Source organism: Aedes albopictus, chromosome 3, assembly GCF_035046485.1.
Source record: "Aedes albopictus strain Foshan chromosome 3, AalbF5, whole genome shotgun sequence".
Taxonomy (NCBI): domain Eukaryota; kingdom Metazoa; phylum Arthropoda; class Insecta; order Diptera; family Culicidae; genus Aedes; species Aedes albopictus.
In genome coordinates, this window is record NC_085138.1 from 339,432,290 (window position 1) to 339,453,705 (window position 21,416).

The window sequence follows — 21,416 nt, forward strand, 5'->3', positions numbered from 1 at the left end:
AGAAAATAATGTAGATTTTTTTTTCAAACAGTGTGATGTTTTTAATTTTAAATTTTAATTTAATATACATATACGACTTTTAAATAGGCCATTCTTGAGTTTTTTATTTTAAAGAATGCTACAAAAATTACCAAAAAAAATATATTTTCGCATTTTTGTATGGGCCATACTGTAAAACCATCACAATTCGTGTACTTTTTTTGCTTTTTAATCGGTTAACGCCCAAGGTGTTTCATAATTTTAACCTTTATAAAAAATAGTTTTCAACAGTCATGTTTCAATAAAATAAACATGATTTCACGAAAAAAAAAAGTCTATGGTGTAGTTCAAAAAAAAATTCAGTGTGGATCCTTGAGGACAAACATCTTGAAATTCCGCTTTATCAGAACTTCAGGCGCACAAATCTCAAGAAACAAGCTTCAAATATGTAACAGTGCATTTTTATATTGTTCTTGCTCACTTGCAATAATCATAAAATAAGATCAGGCGCGCTGGTTTTGTTAACGAAGAGATTTGTGCTTTTAAAATAGTCTATAAGTACCAAAATCTGCCATTATGGCGGCCATTTTGGGATTTCAACAAGTCTGTCCTTAACTTCCGATAATTTTTTCAAGCTCTATTCCAGCACAACTTTTATACTCTCGTTGTAATCGGTTGTGATATCATCCGTATAGATTCAATGCATCTATAATGGGTGAAAGAGATGATAACTACTCAAAAAAAAATGACTGTCAGATAACATCATGGCTTAGCAAAGATATCTAGGTGCATCAAAAAGCCTATTTCACTATGTATCTCATTTTTCATCTTACTCTCTCACTCTCATTAGTTAACTCACGCTCAGTGTTAATACTGATTCTTTTTAAGTTGAAATTAGTCAGAGATTCCTCACAAACTAGGTAGCGCTATTGTAAGACAACAGTATTCACACGAAACTTCAATTTTTTTACTTCGCTTCTCATGAAATTTCAAATTTTTCCATACATGAGCATAAGCATGAGCATAGATGACTGCACAATTCGTAGTTGTTACTCCGTGATTGACCGGAGCAATCGTAATTGCACCGAGCATCGAGGATTGGAAGGAATGTTAGTAAGACAAACGTTGTTATAGAAAGCGAGAATCTACTCTGTATAAAAACCGCAAATTAGGAGTTAATACCATTACCTGAAGTAACGGACTATACAAAGTGTGATTCAAATAATACAAAAAAAACATATAACTATCACAGTAATAATATTATCTTACTATTTCTTGGTGGAGCCTTGTGACCGTGCGGTATGAGTCACCAAATCCAGGGAAAAATTCCGAAAGGAAACTTTGAAAAAAATTGGGAAAGACTCTTTCAAGGAAGAATCCCGGTAATAACTAAAAGAATTCCCATTGGATTCTCTGAATATACAGGGGATGGCCAAAATGTTAATTTTTTTTCTCTCACAAAAAAGTTCAACATGCTATAACTTTTCATAGAGTGCATCAAAAAATCTCAAATTTTAACTGTTTGTCAACTAAATAGGCCATTCTTGAGTTTTTCATTTTAAAGAATGCTACAAAAATTACCAAAAAAATATATTTTCGCATTTTTGTATGGGCCATACTGTAAAACCATCACAATTCGTGTACTTTTTTTGCTTTTTAATCGGTTAACGCCCAAGGTGTTTCATAATTTTAACCTTTATAAAAAATAGTTTTTTTAGTTTTTATGGGAGGGCGCAAAACAATTTCTTTCTTTATTGCACTTGCTCCTGAGCTAAACACTTACTTTAAAGAAACCGCGACATGCCGACTTGGACAGAAACCTCGAACGCGAAAATATCGGGATTTTCATTCGATTGAGTAGTCGACATCACGGGTCAACTGTTGGAAACTGAAGCTATTATATGTGCATCATTGGTACGAATTTGGCTCGATTGATTAATCTTTCGCAAAGTTAGAACCGTTCGGGTAAAACACTATTTTTAGACAACTCATTTTTGAGCTGTCATATCTCGGAAACCAGTGAACCGAATTGAATGAAATTTTGAACGTACACTAACAATATACAAATGCTTCACAAACTATTAAAACATAGATACTTTTTGAACGTTGAAAAAAGTTATCATGGATAGACACTTTTTGGATTTTTCTCGAAAAAATGTAATTTTTTACGTAATTTTAGTGTTTATGTCCAAAGATTTTCCAATTCTGTTCTCAAGTTATCTTCCATCAGATATATTGGAGCCAATTTAGCTTGAAGGAAGAACACATTTAGTATTTTTTGTGTGTTACTGTAAATTTGACTAATTTTCCTCTATATGGGTAAAAATTTCAACCCAGTATAACTTAATTCGCCGTGAAAAAATATTACATTTTATAACGTTGTATTAAGTATCAATATATTGTTGATAAACGTTAAAAAAATCATTCAATTCGGTTCACTGGTTTCCGAGATATGACAGCTCAAAAATGAGTTTATATATATCTATTTTATTGATATTTATCGGTGAACGAGTAAAACAATATCGTTTTTTGCGTGACGTTTCGGCCTAATCACTTTTCAGCCATCTTCAGACGCAATTTGATCGCCGCAGCTGATGCTACCTCCTATCCAGCTGGGAGATCACGTACCAGTGGTACCAGAGCTGCGGCGATCAAATTGCGTCTGAAGATGGCTGAAAAGTGATTAGGCCGAAACGTCACGCAAAAAACGATATTGTTTTACTCGTTCACCGATAAATATCAATAAAATAGATATATACTAGTTAACGGTGATTAAACCCAACAAGTCAAAAATGAGTTGTCTAAAAAATAGTGTTTTACCCGAACGGTTCTAACTTCGTGAAAAACTATTCAATCGAGCCCAAATTTGTACCAATGATGCACATATAACAGGTTGATAAAAAGTCAAAATTTGAGATTTTTTGATGCACTTCATGAAAAGTTACAGCATCTTGATTTTTTTTGTGGGAGAAAAAAAGTTGTTTATCCCAAACATTTTGACCACCCCCTGTATCTTGTCAAAAATCGTTTAAAGAATGCCTGAAAGAATCCTTTCATGATTTTTAAAGCAATACCGGCAATATTCCCAGATGTTATTCCTAAAGGAAACCCTTAGATAATACCTTATGGGATCCTTAGAAGAATTGCAGGAATCCTGGCCAGCAGCTGAGCAGAAATTCCTGAAAGAATCATAGAAAAATCCCGGAAGGATAAAACTCTGGAAGAATTTTTGAAGAAATCCCATCAGATTTTCCAGCACGAATACCTAAAAATCTAGGATTTCCTGAATAAATCTCGACCGCAATCTGTATTCTATCATATTCTTTTTCGAGAGGAATCCCATAAAGAATCACAGCAGAAACTCCGAAAGAAAACTTTGAAGGAATTTCAGCACGAATCCTTGATGGAATGCCGAATAGAATACTTAAAAGAATCTCTTCAGGATTTTCTAAAGCAATACCTGTAGAAATCCCAGAAGAGATCTCATGAGCAAACCCTACAGAAATTCCAGAAGGAACATCTGGAGGTATCCCGGGAAGAATTCTTGGAAGATTCTCGAAAGAAATGCCTAGCGAACGAAGTCCAAACAGAGAGGCAATAAAAATTGAGCGAGGAAGAGAGGAACGAAAATAGAGCCGATGATGATTTTGGATAAAAGAATGCGATTTTTGCATCGAGACTCTTTCTTTGTATGGGAGTGGAACTCGCGAGAGCTTTTTGAGTGTGAGTGGACGTGAGAAGCACAACAAGCAATTATGAGTGTTGGACGAACTCCTCGCTGCGCGACAAACTCGCGCTCGATGCGGTTGAGGATTTGCATTGTGATTACTGAGTTTTATTTTTTCTCCTCAGAAAATCGCCGAAATCGCTTCCTTAATTTCTCGCGAGGGAGTTTCTGTCAAGCCTGGGTATCTGTAGGTTGGCGCATTCTCCTCCATTTGAAAAATTCCTACCCTACGCTTCACCCTACCGTCTACCCCACCCTCTACTCTATCCTTCACCCAAATCTTCAGGCCCGGTCGCTTCATATTCAATGCTCAAACTACTCAATTCCGTGGCCGCCATCTTGTATGGTCCGCCATCTTGGATTTTAAAATGGCGTCGGATATTTATTTTTTGAATTTTACTTATCAATCCCGATCAACAGATACCGTAATCGTTGGGGTGGGGGGTGTGCTGGGTAGTTGATCAGCGGGGTGAAGTTGATCACTATGGGAGCCACGTCCTTCAAACGCTGAGGAGGACTCTACAATACTGTTTCAATGGACGAACTTTTGACGTAAATCAATTGTGTGAATATATTAGAAGAATGTTTGAATGGTTGTCTGTAACTGTAACTTACTTAACTTTATTTTATCTGTAACTTACTTAACTTTATTTTATTTTTAAAATACAAAAAACATCTGTTGTAAGAATTTTTTGAACATCATCAAATTTAGTTTGTTCAATAATTGTTCAGTCTTAAAATGTTATTGGTTGAAATTGGTTGAAAACTATCAAATTCGATTTGGTAAATCGAAATATTTTGCATGAGTCGCTAATTTAGATGTTAATGGATCACTAAAATAACTAAAACGGCCGCTATGAAATGAACAGATAGCGCCACAGTAGCCTTGTGTGTTTGACGTAACTCGACTGCTGTCACTGTGTTACCGTCCATATACGGTGGCGCTTTTGTTTTGATGTGATGGGTAGCGGAAAAGTCGGCTTCAATGATCCATTGACCAATTTATCCTTCGATTGGTTAAAAATAAATATTTCCATGCTTAATGGTTTGCAGTCAAAATAGCCCATAATCGCATACTTTGCCCTATAAATTGAGATATAGATCAAAATTCCTCCAGGCATTCCTCCAGGTTTTAATCCAGGATTTTTTTTCAGGAATTCATCATTACTCAAGGAATTGAACCAGAAATTTCCCCTGCACATCCTTCAGAAATTATGTCAGCAATTCCTCCAGAAATTTTTCCAGAAAATCTCCTGGGTTTTTTTTTCAGAAGTTCTTCCAGAAAATTCTCCAGGAATTTTTCAGGGATCCCTCCAGGCATTTTTCCAGGAATTTCTTCTGATATTCCTTCATGAATTGCTTCAGGAATTCCTTCAGGGATTTCTTCACGAGTTTCTCCAGGAATTTTCCCAGGGATTCGTCCAGGAAATCCTTCGAAGATTTCTCCAGGAACTCCTCCAGAAGTTCCTCTGAGGATTCTTCCAGCAAATCGTCTTGGGATTTCTTCAGAAATTCTTGCAGGAAACTCTCCAAAAATGCCTTCAGTTTCAGTAATTTTTCAGGGATTCTTCCAGGAATTTCTCTGGATTCTCCAGGGATTTCTTCACAAATTTCCTCAAGGATTCCCTCAGGGATTCCTTTAGGAATTCCTTGGAGAATTCATCTAGGAATTCCTCCAGAAATTCCGCCAGAAATTACTTAAAGATTTTCTCATGGGATTTTTTCAGAAATAAAAAATAATATAAATCTCCCAGAATTCCTCTGGAGATTCCTCTAGAAACTTAACCAGTATTTTTTCCAAGAATTCCTCTAGAGATTCTTCCAGGAATTTCATCATGGAAACCTCCAGCAATTCCCACAGGAATACTTCTAGGAATTCCTCCAGGATTTTATACAGGAATTACTCCAGGAACTCCTCCAGGAATTCTTCCAGAAATTACCCCAGGACGGCCTTCATAAATTTTGTTAGCAATTTCTCTAGGGATTCCTCCACGCATTTCTCCAGGAATTTCTCCTGAGATTCCATCAGAATTTGCTTCAGCAATTCCTCCTAGATTTCTGCACGAGTTTCTCCAGGGATTTTTCAGGAAATCCTTCGAAGATTCCTCCAGGAAATCCTCCAGAAGTTCCTCCAAAGATTCTAAGGATTTCTTCAGAAATTCTTCCAGAAGGAGAACTTCTTGGAAAACCTTCAGAAATTTTTCAGGGATTCCCCCTGTTCAGACTAACGGTCGATTTGAAAACCAACGATTTGAATTGCTAAGTTGGTAACCCTATCTTTTTTTTTTGTTCGCATTGTTTTTACTGTGGGTAGTTTTAGTTAGTGGACCGTCGCGAGAATAATAAAACACGTTTTTTTCTAACCGTTTAATTACAGTCCATTTGATTTGCGGAAAACAGACGGAAAATCCGAACATTTTGGTCCATTCGACCGCGGATGTGCTGGTCCGGTTCTCGCGCGCGGTTAAATGCCGGTGACCACAAGGAAAGGGTCGAAAACTCCTGCTTTTCTATCGATCGCACAACAGAGGGCTGCAAAGGCTGAACGTGAACTCAAAAAGAAGATGGCGGAGGCGCTAGCAGCTCTTCAGCGGCAACGGGAGTTCATAACCTCAAAAGTTGCCCGCATCAAATCGAGTCTCCAGAAGGCAGACGACGAACAGGTTCCACTTGACGAATTCGTCTTGGAAACATACATACGGACGATTGATGCGGCTTATCAAGAAATGAACGAGTGTCAAACAAAGATGTGCGCAACCAATCCAACGAAGCAGGAAGAGGAGGAAGAAATCTACGTCGAATTCGAGAACCTGTTCACGGAGGTGAGAGCAGTAGTGAGCAGACTGCTGAAACAGAAGAAGGATGCACAGACTTCTAACGCACTGCAACGGCAAGTTGCGACCGGTGTTCCTCAACCGATCCGAGTGCAACAATCGATCCTTCCACACACACCCCTTCCGTCGTTTGACGGGAAGCCTGAGCATTGGTTCAGGTTCAAATCAATGTTCACGGACATTATGAACAAGTGTGCCAACGAGGATGCTGCAACAAAACTGTATCATTTGGATAAGTGCCTTGTTGGAGAAGCGGCCGGTGTCATCAATCAACAATTCATCAATGAAAACAACTACGATGCAGCATGGAATTTCCTAGTCCAGCGGTATGAAGACAAGCGCAAGATTGTGGACATTCACGCGAATAAGTTGCTGCATTTGAAACCAATGACGCAGGAGAGCGGGAGGCAACTGAGGGATTTGATCGAGGAGTGCAAACGGCACGTCGATTCGCTCAGATACCACGGGTACGATGTACTAGGCCTCTCAGACATCGTGCTGGTGAATGTTCTCGCATCAAAGCTAGACTTCGAGACCAAGAAGCTGTGGGAAGCCAACAACGAACACGGTGTCATTCCTACCTACGACGACACAATCGAGTTTCTGGAAAAACACGCATTGGTGCTCGAACGAGTGGAAGCCTCTTCAAGTATTCAACAGAAGACTAAGTCAAAGGCCAATGTACCTGCTACGTCGCAGAAGGCGTCACAGTTAAAATCTTCTTTCACTGTGACGGCGGCGGAAACAAAATGCGTGTTTTGCGATAAAGAACATTTCAACCACCAGTGCGACGAGTTTCTCAAGCTTTCACCTTGTGAAAGGAATGCCAGGGCCAAGAAAGCTGGCGTTTGTTATAACTGTCTGAGAGAAGGGCACCTCACGGTCAAATGTACTTCGAAACATTCATGTCGAGAATGTAACAAGCGGCACCATACGGTTCTCCATCTGGATTCGCCAAAACCGAATGACGATGCCAGCAAGACCGACTCTGTGAAACCTGTCGATAGTGACAACAGTTCGTCATTGATGAGCAACGTGGTAACCCTCAGTTGCGCCACTGGTTCGAGTGGATATAAGGATGTGCTGCTTTCTACTGCGGTTGCGAATATTCTGGACGTGCACGGTAACGTGAGGCTGTGTCGTATTCTCCTGGACTCAGGGTCGCAACTTCACCTAATCACGGAAGCAATGACAACACTCCTTGGAATCCAGCGTGAAAAGTGTGCAACGAGTGTCGTTGGAATCAACGGGAAGGAGACCCACATCAAACACCAAGTAATGGTTATGTTACAATCCAGAACGACAAGCTACAGTGAGAACATCGAATGCCTGGTGGTGCCGAGAATCACTGGCATACTACCAGCTCAAGAGCTCAACATTGCAGAGATAGCTATCCCGAACGACATTCGTCTTGCTGATCCAGAATTCAACAGGCCTCAACGAATCGACCTTCTGATCGGAGCCGAACTTTTCTGCAGTATCCTGAAAAGTAATCGCATCGATCTCGGGCCTGGACGACCGATTATACAGGAAACGTTTTTGGGATGGGTCGTCGCAGGGCCAACCCACAATCGTTCGTCGAATATACAACCACAACAATGCAACACTGTTTCTTCTGAAACCAATCATTTGGATGAGTTGGTTCAACGGTTTTGGATGGTCGAGGATGTTCCGATGGCATCGAGGCTTTCAGAGGAGGAGGCATTGTGCGAGCAGCATTACGTTCAAACAACGACAAGGGACTCGTCCGGAAGGTACGTGGTCAGGCTCCCGTTTCGTGACAACGTGGATAAGCTTGGTGAAACGAAGCAGCATGCACTACAGCGATTCCAGCAGCTAGAAAGGCGTTTGAATAGCAACGAGCAGTTGAAGCGTGAATATGATTGTTTCATCGAGGAATACATCCGTCTGAACCATTGCCGAGAAGTTTTTGAACCAGAAGCAAGTAGCAAGCCCAACTGTTTCCTGCCTCATCACGCAGTACTAAAACCATCATCATCTTCAACCAAGCTACGAACAGTGTTTGATGCTTCAGCGAAATCGACTTCGGGCCTATCGCTAAACGATGTGTTGATGACTGGGCCGAGCGTACAGGATTCTCTTCTAGACATCACGATGCGATTCCGCGTACACCAGTACGTTTTTACTTGCGATGTGCCTAAGATGTACAGGCAAGTCGCAATGGCAGCGGAAGACACAAAATTTCTACGGGTGTTTTATCGCAAGCAATCATCCGATCCGATTCGCACATTCGAGCTGACTACCGTTACATACGGCACGGCGTCGGCACCCTTTTCGGCAACACGCACCTTAGTGCAACTGGTACATGACGAGGGTGCACAGTTTCCCATAGCTGCGGAAATTGTACTGCACGATGTCTACATCGATGATGCATTGACTGGCGGAGATTCTATCGAGTTCATCAAGGAGGCAGCAGAACAGCTCGTGCATCTTCTAGAGCGAGGAGGCTTCCAGCTGCATAAATGGTGTTCCAATTCCACAGAGTTTTTGGAGACCATTCCGGAAGAACTGAAAGAGAAGCGAACGGCATTAGAATTTAGCGGAGCAAACGATGTGATTAAAACGTTGGGTTTATTATGGAATCCCTCAACGGACGAACTGTGTTTCCGGATGAATCCTGTTCAAGACCAGGCTATGATCACGAAGCGTCATATCCTTTCCGAGGTTTCGAAAACCTTTGACCCGCTGGGACTATTTGCGCCATCGGTCGTGCTGTGCAAATTATTGATACGAGATCTGTGAAAGCTGGAGGTTGGTTGGGACGAAGAAGTGCCACCGGATCAGATGAACTCCTGGATGCGGTACATAGCCAGCTTGAAACAGGCTGAAGGAATGAAGATTAATCGATGTGTGCTGTCACCCAATCGGATTGGTCTTGAACTTCATGCCTTTTCGGATGCATCATTCTCGGCGTACGGAACATGTGTATACATACGGTCTGTTCTTCCCGACGGCACTGCGGAGCTTCACCTTCTGACAAGCAAATCCAGAGTTGCCCCCAACCAAACTATTCCACGACTGGAGCTATGCGGATTTGTTCTAATGGCTAGATTGGTTGGCGTTGTTATGGCGGCTATTAAACAACGATTCAACAAGGTGGTGTTATGGACGGATTCAACTATCGTGTTATGCTGGTTGAATAAGCCACCTCATCAGCTCAACACCTTTGTGTCAAATCGTGTTACGGAGATCAATAGAACCACTAAGGAATACGAACGTAAATACGTGGAGTCCAAATCAAACCCAGCCGATATGCTGTCGCGTGGTGTCTACCCTGCGGATTTGAAAATCAATGACGTTTGGTGGCACGGGCCTACTTTTCTACGAACGGCATCATTTGCAGATTTCAAAGAAGAAGAAGTTGTCGACATTCCGGACGTGAAGAAAGTTACTTGTACAGCACAGGAATGTGAAGGTCCCTACGAACTTCCAGTTCTCACCAGGTTCAGTTCGTTTAGGCGTCTGCGACGAGTCATGGCTTATGTGGCTCGATTTATCAGAAAGGCAAGAAAGATTCGTACGGATAACGATCATCAACTGTACCCAACCGTGGATGAGTACAAGGTAAGCCTAGACTTGATCATGAAGGCACTTCAAGCAGTGCATTTTCCTGAAGAAATCCAGCAAATTGAAAAGTATCAGCGTACTGGTGATCCCAAACACCGATACGTTGGGAAGCTTCGGTACCTCAACCCGATCTTGGAGCAAGGTATCCTGAGAGTTGGAGGGCGAATCAAACACGCAAATCTAACATTTGCCCAACGTCATCCCGTCATTCTACCATCAAAGCATCACGTGACGAAAATCATCATCGACGATTTGCACGAGATGTACTTGCACATTGGCCCAAGCGGATTGTTATCTCTTCTCCGTCAGAGGTTTTGGATACTTGATGGTCGGAATCGTGTTCAGCAACATTTGAGGAAATGCGTACGTTGTTTCAAGGCTAATCCAACGAAGTTACCACGTTACATGGGAGACCTTCCGGCATATCGAGTTACTCGGTCAGACGTTTTCTCACGAGTTGGTGTAGATTATGCAGGACCGTTTTCAATCAAAACTGGTAATCCACGTAAACCGGTTATTGTTAAAGGGTACATCGCACTTTTCGTGTGTTTATCATCCAAGGCTATCCATATGGAAATGGCAGTTGATCTCTCTAGTCAAGCATTCATCAACGTTCTGAAACGGTTCGTGTCACGGAGAGGAGTACCTACTCTAATACTGTCCGATAATGCAACAAATTTTATCGGAGCAAATTCGGAACTACATCAGCTATACCAACTGTTCCAGACAGAATCTACAACGATGGCCATCAACGAGTATTGTTTGCCGTTGGAGATCAAATGGCAATTCATTCCGGCTCGTTCCCCTGAATTTGGAGGTGTATGGGAAGCTGGAGTTAAGTCGGCAAAACGTCACATCAAGCGAGTAGTTGGCGAGTCGAAATACACATATGACCAGTGGAGCACGCTCATCACCCAGATCGAGGCTATTTTAAATTCAAGGCCACTCGTACCGATGTCATCTGATCCCAGTGATCTCAAGGCTATCAGTCCAGCACATTTGATAGTCGGCAGAGAGCTGACTGCGATTCCAGAACCATCGTTGGAAAACCTGAAATTGAGTACACTGTCTAAGTATCAAGAAATGCAGAAAATGAGGGACGCTTTTTGGATTCGGTGGTCTTCCGACTACCTGCAAGAGCTCCAGCGCCGTCCGAGACATAATCGTCAGCATAAGGAGTTGAAGATTGGCGATATGGTGATATTGCGAGAGGACAACGTACCCCCCCTTCAGTGGAGATTGGGTAGGGTAGTGCAGACACACACTGGATCCGATGGAGTTACCAGAGTGGTATCCGTGCGGACGTCCGGGGGCATCTTCAAGAGAACAACAGCTAAGCTGTCACTGCTACCTAACGAGGATTGAGTTTCTGCTGAAACTGCAAGGCCGGGGAGAATGTTCAGACTAACGGTCGATTTGAAAACCAACGATTTGAATTGCTAAGTTGGTAACCCTATCTTTTTTTTTTGTTCGCATTGTTTTTACTGTGGGTAGTTTTAGTTAGTGGACCGTCGCGAGAATAATAAAACACGTTTTTTTTCTAACCGTTTAATTACAGTCCATTTGATTTGCGGAAAACAGACGGAAAATCCGAACACCCCCAGGTATTTCTACAGAGATTTCTCCACAAATTTCTTCATGGATCCCCCAGGGATTCCTTCAGGAATTCCCTCGAGGATTTCTCTAGAAATTTCTCCAGAAATTCTGATCCAGTAATTTCTCGAAGGATTTTCTCAGATATAGAAATAGACATTTCCAAGAATTTCTCTGGAGATTCCTCTAGAAATTCATCCAGTAATTCTTCCAAAAATTCCTTTAGAGATTCCTCCAGCAATTATCACAGGAACACCTCTAAGAATTCCTCCAGGCAGTTATCCAGGATTTTATCCAGGAATTCCTGCGGGAAATACCCCAGGAGTTTCCTTAGAAACTTCTCCACGAAATTCTCCAAGAATTGCTTCTGGGCATCCTTCAGGAACTATGTCAGCAATTCAGGAAATCCTTAAGAGATTTCTTCAGAGATTCTCCAGCAATACTTTTAGGAATTTTCAAAGGATTCCTCCAGACATTCCTCCAGGAATTCTTTCAAAGATTTATCCAGGAATTGCTTCAGGGGCTCCTGCAGGTAATTCTCCTCGAATTTCTCCAGGGATATTCCCAGAGATTCTTCCGGCGGATCCTCAAAAAATTCTTCCAAGGGTTCTTCCAGGGAATCCTTCTGGAATTTCTCAAGGGATTTTTTTCAGAAATTTCTCCAGCAATTCCTCCCAGATTTCCTCTGGAGATTTCTCCAGTATATTCTCCAGGGATTGCAGCAAAAATTCATTCATGAAGATTCTCCAGAGAATTCTTCATAATTTCCTGTTGGGTCTCATCCAATAATTCTTCCAGGAATTACCTCATTAATTTTTTTAGAAGTTTCTCTAGGCATTTCGATTGCCGCTAGAGATTTGCCCAGGGATTGCTTCAGGGATTCCTCCTGGAATTCCTTCAGAGATTTCTCCAAGAACTGCCCCAAGGATTTTTTAATTTATCTAAGACTAGCTGTCCCGGCAAACTTTGTCTTGCCAAGTTGTGGTGGTTTGACAGTTGTTAGGGTCACTGCAGCACGGCACTCTAGATTGGTTTCATTTTAATCGTGTTGATTTCCTTCCCAGCTCATGAAAAATCAGTACTTTATCAATTTTCTAACTTTTGGAGTTGATTTTCGTAACTTTTTTAACATATAAACACAGCCACCACGAATACGAATCGAACCGTGCAAGAGTAATGCTGATCGGTTCACCCGTTCTTGAGTTTTGTTGCCTCAAAGGAAATTCAAACTCATTTTTATATATATAGATAGATTTCCTCTAGGAATTCCTCAAGAGATTTATTCTGAATTTTTTAAGGAATTTTCCCAGAATTCCTCCAGGAATATCTCCAGAACTTCCTCCAAAGAATTCCCCAGAAATTTATCTAGAATTTCATCTAGGATTTCCTCATGAGATCTCTTTAGATATTGCTCTAGGTATTCGTCCCATAATTTATACAGGAATTCCTCCAGGTATACTTTCAGAAAATCTGCCAGGGATTCTTCCGGGAATTTCTCCGGAAATTCCTCCGAGAATTCCTCCTGGGATTCTATAGGGCTTCCTCCAGGCATTCCTGTAGGAATTGCTCCAGGGATTTAGCCAGGAAGTCTTCCAGGGACTGCTCCGGGAATTCCTCAAATTATTTCTTCAGAAATTCATCTCAGGTTCTCTTCAAGAGTCTCTTCGAGAGTTTCTTCGGAAATTTTGGAAACCCTTCAATCATCTTTTCAGAGATGTATCCACAAACTTCTCCAGGTTTACCTGATGATTTATTTTTAATTATTTCAATTCAATAATTGCTGAGGAATTCCTCCAGCGAATAGTATTGGAAGATAATTAAAAAAAGAACTCATACAGGAACCAGGAAATTCTAGTCATAAAAATCCTTAATCTTCCAGAAATTGCTCAACTCTACCAGCATCACCTTGAATCATGTAGATCAGGCGAGTTTTTTTAATGTTTTGTACAAAATACAACAGCGTGACTGCTGAAGGACTGCTCTCCCCCCCTGACCGAAAAGCTGGCTACGCCCTTGTAGTAAGATTCTCATCATTATTTCAAATTTGCGTTGTTTTTCTTCCTGAAATTCTTTAAAATAAATAATAGAGATGTTGGGAAATGCTGTCGTAATTTCCAAAATTATTTCTGCTAATTTATTCCCACACTTTTTTTTAGTTTGAGCGAATACTGTTTAGATGTCATTAACGGACTGTTAGCATTGATACAATGATTTTATGCAAATATTTGTCTGTAGTCTGATATTTATATAACCACAATGAAAGTTATACAAATTGATTTAACCTTCCGTTAGTCGTGCAGTTGCCCACCACACTAATGCTAAATAAGCTGAATACAAAAAGCGAGATTTTTCAACCTGTTGTACAAAATACAACAGCGCGAGGGTTAAATTTCATTGATTACACCAACAATTACTTTACCATAGTATAAAGCCCCATGGGGTGATCAGTCCAATCTTCCACGACGATCAAGTGCAATTCGTGCCATTGAAAACGAAATTGATTGTCACAAAGGCCATTGACTATAGCATAATAGTCCCCGCGGTAATAGCCATCGCAACTACCATTATTAGCGTCTATCATTCGTTTAGTCCGGCCCGGTACGGTGCACGTCGTCGTCGCCGGCATTCCATGGTAGCCGGTGTAGTGTCACTTACTTATAATAATTGGTAATAGGACGCTTCCCTGTCCGGTATACGTCGTATACCTGCCAACGTATTAACAAACAACAATCATCCTATTCTTTACACAAGCCACTCTCCAGTTCCTCCTGGATAAAATGATCGCGCACATCGATGTCGTGACGAATATGTCACGTAACTGTCTGATATGGCAGTGAAATGGTTATTCGTTTAAAATTTCCGGTCGACTTAAATTGAGTCGTACAAATTCAAGGTTTAGCATTCCTCGGACTATAAGTAGTAACAACCAAAACAGCACACATGTCACAGAAAATTTATGGCAGCACAATTTTTGGTTGCACAGAAGTCACTGTGACTACTACTAGCACCATGGTAGATAGTCAGTGTAAAGCAGACTTTTTTTGTCTTTATTAACGAGATTTTTAACCCGGGGCTAGTTCATCTCGGGACCCACACTTTGCTTCCCTTCCGAAGGAAGAACTCACATTTTGTGAGTTTGACGGAAGCGGGACTCGATCCGATGCCCTCGGCGTGATACTCACTTGATCTCACAATCGCACCAGGTCCACTCTACAGAAGCATAGATGTGTATTCTTCATTTTACTTGGCGTAATGTCCTGACTGGAGCAGAACCTGCTTTCTAAATTTATTTACTATATAAATGAGACATTCCTTTACCAATTGTTTATTTTTGTATTCGCATATCATGCGGCAGACAGGAAGATACTCGTCACCTAAGAAAACCAAGGGCCGTTCAGGAATGGAGCTCAGGCTTTTGCTGAACATCAACGTGTCTACCGTGCTGATTAGTTGGATCACAGGATTCCATTTGATAATTGAATACACCATGCTGTCAGAATTACCTCGTTTTATGGCATTTTAACAACTCCAACATCTTTATCAGGTTATTCATTGTGCTGATAAGAACTGCTTTTTTAAAAGGTGGAATAACCCCCCAACCCCCAACACTGATTATCGTGTCCACAATATGCTTTTCACAGCACTAGCGATTGACTCTTCATGTGATTGTGGAATAAGCAGATTTCATGGTAATTCTACGTTTTATTACAGAATAAATGTTCTGTCAATATTTTTATGTCCAACATTTCATCCGATTTATTTCAATAATCCGGAAATATTCATTGAAATCGCCAGCTAGCGGTTTGTATCCAGCAAAAGGGAAGAAGAGGGTGGAAGCATTTAGAGAGATAATAAATGCCCGTCAAGATAATGATATGCACAATTTGATAAATGGCCGTAATTAGCACCATTAAAGCCATCAGTCAGTGGATCGCGCACACTTTGCAATGATAATGAAATCTTGGTGACCGTAAATCAGTGCCTTTCCAATGTAAATATTGTTGCGGGTTTCTGGACGTTACCGGACAATTATTGGATTCGTTATGTTGAATGTAGTGACAGGCAAGATTCAATATACCTATCTAATCTAATCTAATATACTGGTTATATTTTAAACTAATAACTATAGAATAAGTTTTTGACAGTTGGTGAATGACTAGGGGCAAGACAGATCTAACGAGAGAAAATCAATGTTCGAAGTGTAGTTCGGAATTCCTCACAGTTCATCAGATTTTCTCCCATTTATACCAAAGTGTGATGTGAAACTGCAAAGTGTTCACGCTAAGGCCGCTCAGCACTAAAGTGCATATTTTCCAGACTACATCAAAAATGTGTAACCCTGAGCAGTTTTAGCGTGTTGCATGTTGTTAGAGCCTCCTCCAGGCTCTGACTGGGTATGACGGTAGCTACAGCACTAGTGGGTAAACTCGCTCTTGGCTAGCCCTGTAGCTATAACTCGGTGAATCTAACTCACTCGGTTTAGATTCCTTCCACTCCTGGTTGGACTGTGGGAATTCGGATCGGTATGGAATAATCACTTTTACACTTGATTTACACTTAACACTACGATCTTTATTACGCGAATTCAAATTAACAACTAAGGGGCTGTCCATAAACCACGTGGTCATTTTTTTGGGACTTCTCAACCCCCCCCCCGCGTGGTCATTAGTCTATACAAATTTTTTTTTTCGTCCATACAAAATGGTCATTGGCCGAACCCCCCCCTCCCCCCCCCCCTCATGACCACGTGGTTTATGGACAGCCCCTAACTGGGTACGCGCAGCTACGCTGCTTATATATGGTAGAAAACTTAATTCTAGAACGTTCGTGCTTTGCCGCCTGCGGCGCGATAGTTACTCTGACTGCAACGCGAGCAGCCGCGTTGGTCGTCGCTCCCGCTCTCACTCTCGCTGGTCGTCATCGCTCTCTCAGCTGCGTTAATGACGGTCGTCGTCGCTCTCCCTGCTACGTGATGATGATGATGACACACTCTCGGATGGGTTCGCATCTCGTGCGCATCCGCGTCGTTGCTTCCCGATGTTTCTGGGTGTTTCGGCGGATTTCTGTCTGTCGTTTCCACAACATATGGAGCTGTCACATCAAGGAGAATACATTTTACTAAGGTGGCGCAGATAAAAATTGCAAACCACTGGTTGTCTCTTCCATTCTTCTGGTGTTCTTATGGAACTAAAATAGTGACGTCACTATTTTAGTTGCATAAGAACACCAGAAGAGTGGAAGAGACAACCAGTGGTTTGCAATGTTTATCTGCGCCACCTTAGTAAAATGTATTCTCCTTGCTGTCACATGGCGCTCCGTTCTCGCTTGGGCGTGAACATACTCCCCCGGGCTGAGACTTGCTCTCTGAAGAAGCTTCTGACGCGATGATGTTGTCCTCAATCGGTAATACGGCGATTTTCGTTATCGGTCGCTTGTAGATGGAATCTCCGACCTGCACATCGACGGTACGAACCAACTCGTCGGTTCCAGGGTAGGTTCGCACAATCTTGCCTAGTTTCCATCGTTGTGGCGGTGTGTCCTTCTCTTCTAGCAGCACAATCATACCGGGCTGAATGTTTGGCTGCTTATTTCTGTTTTTGTTTCGACCTTGTAGGAACTGAAGGTATTCGCGCTTCCACTTATGTTAGAAACCTTCTCGCAGTTTCTGGAGGTATTGCCAACGACTTAGACGATTGACCGGGCTACCCTCATAGCTGGGTTCCGGTATGGCAGTTAAGGGCCGGCCAATCAAGAAGTGTCCCGGTGTGATTACTTCAGGGTCACCCGGGTCAGACGATACGGAATAGAGCGGTCTTGAATTTAGAATTGCCTCAACCTGAACCAAGACTGTCACATACTCCTCAAATGTTAACCGAGCGTCTTTGAGAGTTCTTTTCAAATGGAATTTTGCGCTTTTCACAGCAGCCTCCCAAATTCCCCCAAAATTTGGCGCTTCAGGAGGAATGAAGTGCCATGAAATTTTCCTTGGCTGACAAAAATCCTCAATCTCATTCTCCAACGCTTCTGAGCGGAACAATTCAAACAGCTCGTCCAACTCGTTTCTCGCTCCTCGGAAGTTGGATCCATTGTCAGAATGAATTTCTCTCGGCATTCCTCTTCTGGCAGTGAATCGATGTAATGCCGCAACAAAGGCTTCGGTGGTCATGTCGGAAATTAACTCCAGGTGCACAGCCCTTGTGACCATGCACACGAAGACTCCCAGATATGCTTTCTCTAATCTCGGTCGGTGGCGCCCTTGTTTCACATATACAGGTCCTGCATAATCTACGCCCGTGATCTCGAATGGATGAGCCGGCGTTACCCGACAAGAAGGTAGATTGCCCATTGGCTGCGTGGAACATTTAGGGTTTGCACGGAAACAGGTGACGCAACCCCTGGTGACTTTTCTCACGGCCGATCGTCCGCCTAGTATCCAGAAACGAGTACGCAGGTTCGCAAGTAAACTAGACGGTCCCTCGTGCAGGTTCTCCAAATGGTATGCTCGAATCAACAGGTCAACAATCGGGTGCCTCGAAAGTATGTACGGGTGTTTTGCTTCTGACATTATGGGCGAGTGTTTCAATCTCCCTCCGACTCTCAAAACTCCATCCTGGCATATTGGGTGCAACTGTGCAATCTTCTTACAAAGTTCGTTTTGATGAATCCGTCTGATTTCATCGCCAAGAACCTCGTGCTGAACGATCTTTATAATTAGCTCCATTGCTCTACGAAGCTCTGGAACACTGGTATGTTTCTGTTTGACACGGAGCTTGTCATCCTTTTCACGACAATTTGAGATAAAACGCTGGACGTAAGCTATCACTCGCTGAAGCTTACGGAAGGAACTGTATTTAGAAAATACGGGAAGTTGGTCTCTGTTGAAGGCGGTTGACGCTATAACCACGACCTGTTTCATCTCCGGCAGCTCCGCATCTGGGATATCTGTTGGCGACTCAACTTGGTAATCAGAATCCCATAGGAACCCTGGGCCATTCCTCCACAACTCGCTTGACTTCAAAGCATTAGGAAGCATGCCTCTTGATATTATGTCCGCAGGGTTCTCCTTGGTGGGGATATACTTCCATGTGTAGCCACTAGTCTCCTTGTTGATTTCTGATACTCTATTTCGGACGAAGATCTGCAGTGAAGCCAAGGGTTTTCCGAGCCATGCGAGTACAATTTGACTATCGGACCACAGAGTCACATTGGAAATATCCAGCTCAAGAGAATCAATAACCTTTACCACAAGTCGAGACAGCAGACGAGCAGCCAGCAATTCTTTGCGTGGAATGCTCACCTCAGCGATAGGCGACACCTTCGACTTACTGCACAACAGGGCTAGCTGTGCAGTGCCATCTGGTAGAATGCTTCTCACATACAACACGGCTCCGTACGCTCCAATCGACGCATCTGAAAATCCGTGTATTTCCAGGGCAACGGCTTGTTGGGAAACCACACGGCGGGGTATGCTCAAATCGCAAACTCCTGGTAAAGCGTCACGGAAAGTCAGCCACCACTGAAGTAGTTCTCCATCAAGCTCGGCATCCCATGGTAGACCAGACTTCCAAATCTCTTGCATTAGCATCTTAGCAACAACGACAACGGGTGATGCCAAGACCAGCGGATCGAACAGTCTACCAATCTCAGAAAATACCATCCGCTTTGTGTACCTACTTGGAACCTTGGCACAACTACTGGTAACGAACACAAACTCATCGGCTTTGGGGCTCCAAGTCAGTCCCAGGGTCTTGACTACTTCTCGGGTCGACTCTTGATCCAAGCGTATCAGTTTCTCTCGGTCTGTCTCGGGAGCATTGGTAAGCATCGCTGGACAATTCGAACTCCATTTATGTATCGGGAATCCACCACATCGCAACAGCTGTTGTAACTGCTGCTGGGCATCAACTGCTTCTTCTACGCTCTCGGCTCCTGAAAGGACGTCATCGACGTAACAGTCCTTTCGCACTATTTTCGCTGCAACTGGGAACCTGCCTCCTTCGTCCTCGCACAACTGGCTCAAACACCTGGTAGCTAGAAAAGGTGCAGCGGCAGTCCCGTACGTTACGGTCTGTAACTCCAGTACTCTCAGTGGTTTGTCTGGACTGTCTCTCCAGAAAATCCTTTGGTAACAAGTCTGCGACGGTTCAACCAGCACTTGCCGGTACATCTTCGTGATGTCTGCAGTGAAGGCTACGGCATGTCTGCGGAATCGAAGGAGGATACTGAACAAATCATTTTGAACGTTGCCACCGACTTGCAGAACGTCATTCAGCGACCTTGCGCCTTGGTATTGTCGCGCCGAGGCGTCAAAAACCACTCGTAGCTTGGTTGTGGAGCTAGATGGTCTCAACACGGCGTGGTGGGGTAAATAGTAGCGTCCATGCGATGGATGATCGCGGGCTTCATCCACTTCTCTGCAATGACCCAACTTCTCATACTCTTGGATGAATTGAATGTACTGCTCCTTCAGGGTAGGATCCTTCACGAGTCGTCTTTCCAACGCAAGGAAACGACGGAGAGCCATCTCTCGGTTGTCACAAAGCTTGTCGACATCTTCTCGAAAGGGTAATTGCACAACATATCGACCAGATGGTGTTCGATGGTGGGTTCTTCGGAAGGTGTCCTCACACTCGTCCTGCTCGGTTCCTAGGCTCGGGGTATCAGCAATCTCTTCCAGTTCCCAGAACTTCTTCACGGTATCATTCAAAGAATCCACAGTGGCGGAATGCACTTGTTGCACCGTATTGACAACACGATCGTCTATCTCACCCGCAACAACCCATCCGAAATGGGTCTCATGGAGTTCTGGCAAACCATCTGCTAGTCGGAGGTGACCTGACTTAAGCAAATCAAAAAACTTCGAAGCACCAATGAGCATATCAATCCGCTCTGGCACGAAAAACTCGGGATCGGCTAATTGTATCCCTGCTGGCATCGACCAGGAGGAGATATCAATCTACGACGATGGAATAATTCCAGTAACCTTCGGTACAATCAGACACTCGACGGTGGTAGAAAAGTTCGAATACCTGGAGGAAACTGACACGTTCAGCTTCTCACGAGCATAGAACTTGGCTTCACCAATTCCTGTAACTGGAACGCTTACAGACTCACGGGGAATGGACTATCGGTTGGCCATTACTTCTGACAGGAAGCACACTTGGGATCCACTATCTAAAAGGGTGCGACATGGAACCACATTACTACGACAATCTTCGAGGTTAACAACGGCCGTCAACAGCATCACGGGTTTCACGGTTTGGGGATTACTGCACGAGCACGAGGTATTTGGGGCAGCTTGGTGATGAGGATATCCACCTTCAGTCCCTGGTACTCCAGCCCAGCTACGTGGCGCTCGCAGGTCTTGATCAGCTCCAGGAGATCCTTGTAGCTTCCCTTCGCTATCGGCTTCAGACGAATCAATCCCTCGACGTGGGTGTCCACAATCACTCTCGGGTTCTCGAACTGTTCGGTCAGCTGCCTCCAAACTTCCTTGAAGTTGTTGTCGGTAATCATCTTGGCGTTGATGAGTCCGGCGGCATCACCGACAAGGGCCTTGTCCAAGTGATGCAATTTGACGGCATCCGAGTCGCTGCTGTTGCACACCACGTCCGAAAACATTGCCTTCAACTTTGGCCAGTTCTCGGTCTTCCCATCAAAGCAGGGTATCGGAGCTTTGAGGGATTGCTGCACCA

General features: G+C 43.1%; 3 protein-coding genes across 5 annotated transcripts in view; 2 read left to right on the forward strand and 1 right to left on the reverse strand.

The window, feature by feature from the left end:
* The window catches only part of LOC109424709 (sphingolipid delta(4)-desaturase DES1), a 429,300-nt gene that overhangs the window by 268,203 nt on the left and 139,681 nt on the right, over positions 1–21,416 (reverse strand). The window lies entirely within an intron of this gene.
* LOC109424714 (calcium/manganese antiporter SLC30A10) overlaps positions 1–21,416 on the forward strand; it is a 131,321-nt gene that overhangs the window by 91,735 nt on the left and 18,170 nt on the right. The window lies entirely within an intron of this gene.
* Positions 1–21,416, forward strand: part of LOC134284301 (calcium/manganese antiporter SLC30A10-like) — a 365,099-nt gene that overhangs the window by 457 nt on the left and 343,226 nt on the right. The gene's annotated exons all lie outside the window — the stretch shown is intronic.